Source organism: Cupressus sempervirens, chromosome 1 (assembly GCF_028749045.1).
Source record: "Cupressus sempervirens isolate cs-2001-9-10 chromosome 1, ASM2874904v1, whole genome shotgun sequence".
In the NCBI taxonomy this organism is placed as follows: domain Eukaryota; kingdom Viridiplantae; phylum Streptophyta; class Pinopsida; order Cupressales; family Cupressaceae; genus Cupressus; species Cupressus sempervirens.
In genome coordinates, this window is record NC_143118.1 from 315,355,114 (window position 1) to 315,360,830 (window position 5,717).

Genomic DNA, 5,717 nt, shown 5'->3' on the forward strand with positions numbered 1-5,717 from the left:
GGCTTCTGGTTCCGATCATCATGGCTTTCATAGAGTTGCTTGGGACTTTTGTTCTCTCCCCAAAGAGTCTGGAGGCTTGGGCCTTCTCTCCACACAGAAGCAAGGCCTTGCACTGTGTGCCAAATGGATTATTCATGCCATCACTAGAGATAAAGCTTGGAAGATTCTTGTTTGGCATTGCATTTCCTCTGGGTTTCCTATTAATAAACCTCCAGGGAAGGGGATTGGCTTTCAAACCCTTCTCATCATGCGAGAACCCATGCTCATACAGGGCTCTTTTGTTATCAAGAGCATATGGAAAGCTTAGGAAACTATTAAGCCTTGGCTTTGTTGGTCTGGTGATGAGTTCCATGATGGGCTCTCTTTGAACTAGTAGAACATTTGGTGGTCTCCCTTGTTTGCCATCTAGGGTATTCCCCTAGCCAAGACTGAAGGTGCTAGTGCTCTACATTGTTTCAAATGAGGCATCAAGACTCCTAAATATCTTTTCTCTAGGGTCTCCATGAGTCTTAGATTTTGGGAAGATATGCAAGTCTAGTACTGTCTTGCCCATCAAAATCGACAGACTTTTGACTTATTGCTTTTTGCAATTCTAGGTCACTTAATTCATAAAGTGGGTATCCAATTTTTTAGACCTTGGTGGACTAATTGGAAGTGGTATCTTGTCACTTCTTTCACCAGCTATAAACCAAGTCTAGGTTATAGATGTCTTTCTCCCCATCTACCGATGGTGGATATACTCAATCAGCAATGGCATTTGCAATCTTCTCTTTCTCAATGGAGAAAATGCTATGAGACTATTTGGAGTGCCATTACAGAACCCAAGATTTCCCATTTTGCTTGGTGTCTAGCTTTTCAAGGTCTTCCCCTTGGGCCTTGACTCAAGAATATTGGGGTTCCGAATCCTAAGTGTCCATTTTGTGGCCAACCAGAGTCTTTCCTACATATTTTCTAGTTTTGTAAACATGCTCAAAATTATTGTCACTAGATTCATGATTTTTTAAAGTTGTTTCAGCCTAAATGATTTTCTTAGCACATGGTTATTTTGGGGGATTCCGCAGGATTCCTAGGAAATTTACCCATATTTTACATACCTTCAAGATGGAAATTTTGTTAACTCTGTGCAAAGATAGAAATGTTGTTCTTTTTACTCATAGTTTTCTTGATATAAATATTGCTATGTACACTAAGGCATGAATTTGTCATAATGGAATGGTGCAAGTACAAGTACAAGCAAACAAGGTGGCCCACCTTCAAGAACTTCTTAATCACTAGGGCAATGCCCCTTGTACTATTGCCAGGGTATGTCCAAATGTCTAGGTTGATACCATGACACCCAGAGGCCACCACCAAAGGCACAACTCTTCAAGTCATCACTCGCACACATCATGTTTGTAGGTTTCCCGTCACCACTCTCCTAGCAATGGCGATGGTGGGTGGAGGCACTGCTTGGTTTCTCTACCCCATGGTGGCAATGGCTGGTTGTCAGCTCCTCCTCCTAGTCCTTAGTGACTGGTTTCTAGAAAGTGGTCTTGTTGCCTGGAATTGGCCATCTCTCCTCTGCAACTTGATACGAAAGATGCTGACTAGGCCACTAATGATGTTGCTAACGGTTGGACTGTTCCCAACCCACCTACCAATTCTAGGAATGACTAGATTTTTCATGATTAGGATGAATCACCCCCCTCAACTGGCACTACTCTAGCTGCCTAATGGGTTGCTTCTTTTATGTTTTGTTGATGAATAGCTGTTGATTCTGACTTTGGCTGTATGAACTCTTGCGGGGTGATCTTGTATCCCCTGACCCCTTTTTTGTGAATTGTAATCTTAGTATATTATTTATTAATAGAAAAGAACTATTCACTAAAAAATTCTTGGTTTGGAATATATATGTTGATATAATACATATTTATTAGGGTTGTGATTACATATTTATACCCTTCCCTACCTTTAATTACAAATGAATATTTAACTATATAAAAATTTAACAAAAAAAATCAAACAATAGCTTAATGCATTATTAGTGTGTGGAGACACATATAATATATATGTATGTATGTATGTATGTATAGATATATGCATGTATATATACATATACATATACATACATATATACACATGTACCTACACACATATGTATATATATATATACATTCATATTTATGTATACATTGAAAATTTTACCGATGTATTGATGTTTATAAGGAATGTTATATTATATTAATGAAGTCTATTATATATGTACATACATGTATTTTTGTGTGTAAGTATAGAAACAATTCAAAAGTTTATTTATTAATTAACTTATACGTCAATAATTTATTTATATATATTTTTCAATTTAAATATGGCAATTGATAATAATTCTTATTGGTAAAAAAAAAAAATTTGAAACATAGCGATTATTAAAGTATATTTTTTATTTTACATAAATATTAACACTAATCTAAAAATAGTTACAATCAATTCTATGTGTGCTCTTTATTAAGAGCTAACTTTGGTAGAAGCCTAATTATAGTTGAATATGATTAATTGATTACTTTGGTTGAATTCTAATTGTAAATAATAAATTCTAACAAAATTAGGGATATGGTTCATTTTTTCATAGTAATATTTTAGGTTTAGGGTATATATATTAAGTTTTATTAAGTTGAGAGGCTTCCTATAGTCTTATACGTGGATTTGAGCAATTTGTGTCAACAAAATCATCTCCTTTAATTGTGGAACAACTTTAAATCTCTACCATTCATGTAGTATAAACCTAACTATAATGTTTTTCCATTAAAAAAAATAGTTAAAACATGTTCTCAAAATAAAATAAAATAAAATAAAACAATCAAATGTGGAGATTTGGGGAGAAAGCTCAATGTTGATGTACTTGTAGATGCTTTCAAGAAATAACTACCATTTGATTGAGAAGGGAAAAAAGGTGTCAGTGTAGAAGTTATAGACACTTTGACGAAATAACTATCATTTGATTAATAGGTTTCTTCCTTTGTTTTCATTATTGTTCTCCACTTTTCTGGTATATTGATTTGGTTTCCATTTATTTCAAGGAAGATTCAATGTATGATGCTATCATCTCATATATCTATATTGAATAAAATTTATGTTGTCATTTACATATTATATTTTAGTTAATGCATTTTTACCAAGACCACAATGCAATTAGAATCCTTAATTGAAAGATTGAATCGACCATACATATTTGGTAATATTTCAAAGGGATATTATTATTGTTTATAAAATAAGTGATGTAACAATCATTCCCATTGAAACTACATAGAAGGTAGGCATCACAAACTTCATTCATTTAGATATGAATTGGATTTAAATTTAAAGGTAAAATCTCCATGTGCCATGTGGGAGAAATGTCCATAAATCACAGGCTATAGAATAGAAAATGTTTATAATAATACAACAAACAATAGATTTTACTCTCACCAATAGAAACAAATAGAGTGTCTATTATTGTCAAATATGAACTGCTAAGGAAAACATATATTCTATTGAAATGACTCCTGATATTACAATTTGAAATAGTTTTTCATACCACTAAATGAAAAAAAAATTAATGCTCAATAGTAGGGTTGTAAACTAAGTTCAAGAAATTTTTCCTCTTCTATTTCGTGAAAAAATTGAGACTCTTGCATACTATTCATATTGTAACATCTACAGTTCCAAAATCTAGCAAATAAAATTGATTGATACAATTAGAGCATTGAGGATGAATTAGATACAAATCACCAAGGAACCATTCATAATAGGAGTATGCATAAATGAAGGCATACAATTGAGAGCCTGCAACATTTTCTAACAACAAAAACAAAGACTCTTCAAGACTTAATATACAACATTCCAAACATTTTGGTCGAAATACAACTAAACAAGCCTAAAGTTCAAGTTGAGACTGAAATTATTTTTGCTAACTCATGGAACAAGGGTTAGGTGGAGATAGGAAGTATCAATTTTGTGGTGATGCTAGAGCTTAATGGTGAAGCAACAGGCCTGGATTATGTTGGTGTGCAAATTAAAAGGAAAGGTATGTTGGATTATAGAAAATTTAGGCATAAATTCTTTGAAGGAATGTAAGAACCTATTAGAGTCATTTCTGGAAATGGGTATGATAGGCTATATTTTCCTAGTCCCTTTGGAGCCATTGTTACTAGCTAATTAAGTATTTTACTCTTGAGGGTTAGTACACAACCTACCATGGTTACCATTTCCCCTTTCTTAACATGCTGAGTTATGCGAAAAAAGTGAACATCTTTTTCTTCATGTACTCCTCTCTAGTCAACAACATTGTCCTGGCTAAAAACCCTCCCATCCACCAAGGGCTCATTTTTGTCCTCTATCATTATCTCTATGCTCACCATCTAGGGTTTGGTAGATCTCTCCTTGCCATTTTTAAATGCACTTCTCCTAAAGGGCCTAAGTCATCAATGGTTATTGAAGAAATAGGCTTGGGAAAAACCCCTCTACAATTGCCCCAAATCATGAAAATATCTCAACCCCCAAGCATAAGAAGCCCACCATTTCCATGGAACAATCCCTTTTTCTTGAAGCACACAGAAAACACAAGAATACCTCTTCTAAGTCCAACCCTGTTAGTACCACCAAAAAAGGGAGAATGGTGGATGACATTATTGAAATAAAAAATATTGAAGGGGAGGGTTTTTCTGATTTTGAGTCGGAGGATAGAGCCACGGATTCTAAGAATTAGAAGGGTAATAATAGCTCTAGGGAAAGGAGATCTACAACACTCAAAAATAAAAGAAGGGAGATCTATAAGGAAGAAAGAAAGGATGACTCCCACAATTCTCAAATGGAGGACAAGGTGAAAGAGATGGAAATGGAGAAAAATCCAAATAAAGCTAATGGGTGATGCTCTGAAGATGCGAATTTTGAAGTGGAAGTAAATGATTCTGATGAGGAAACTAGCCTCCTAAAGAAGTAAAAGTGGTGGTGGATATTGTAATTTATGGTAATGAAGAATTCAAGGCCTCTGATAAAACTAAGGTACCTAGGGGAAAAATATGTCTCCCCTAATCTCATCTAGAGATAGCTGGAAGATTTCAAAAAGGATTGTGTAAAAAGTCTCACTAGTATCAATGAGAATATTGAACTACTTAACAATAAGTTTAATATGGCCATAACTGGCCTTGAGCTACATGTGGAGGTTTCCACATTTTGTAAGGTGCAGAAGGAAATGATGAGGAAGGTCATGTTTTGAGTGATAAATGGGAAAAGAAAACTCAAAAAGGCTACCCAAACCAATGAGGAGAAGTGTGACAAGATAAAGAGTGCCACACAAATCGAGAACTAGATGAAGGAGATCAAGTACCTCACTAAAGACTGTGAGCACATCAACCAGGCCTAGCTGCCCTTCTCTATGCTTGGAAATTTTTAGTTCTCTATTGGTTTTAGGTTATTATTATGGTTTTTAGAGAAAAACTTTGCTTTTAATGATCTTGATGGTGTTGAGTTGGTCTCACTTTACTATTATCTATTTTAATCCCCACTATTGTTGGGGTAGCAAGACCTTTATTTTGGTTTGTAAGTTTAGTAGTTTTAACTTTATACATATGTTATCTTTAGGTTTGGATGGCTTCAACTATTCAAAGAACATGGCATGTTTTGATTAATTTATGATTTTGTAAGTTCTGGGTGGGACTCTAGCCGTTGGGGTCAGATTTTGCTTCTCTATTTCTTAGTTG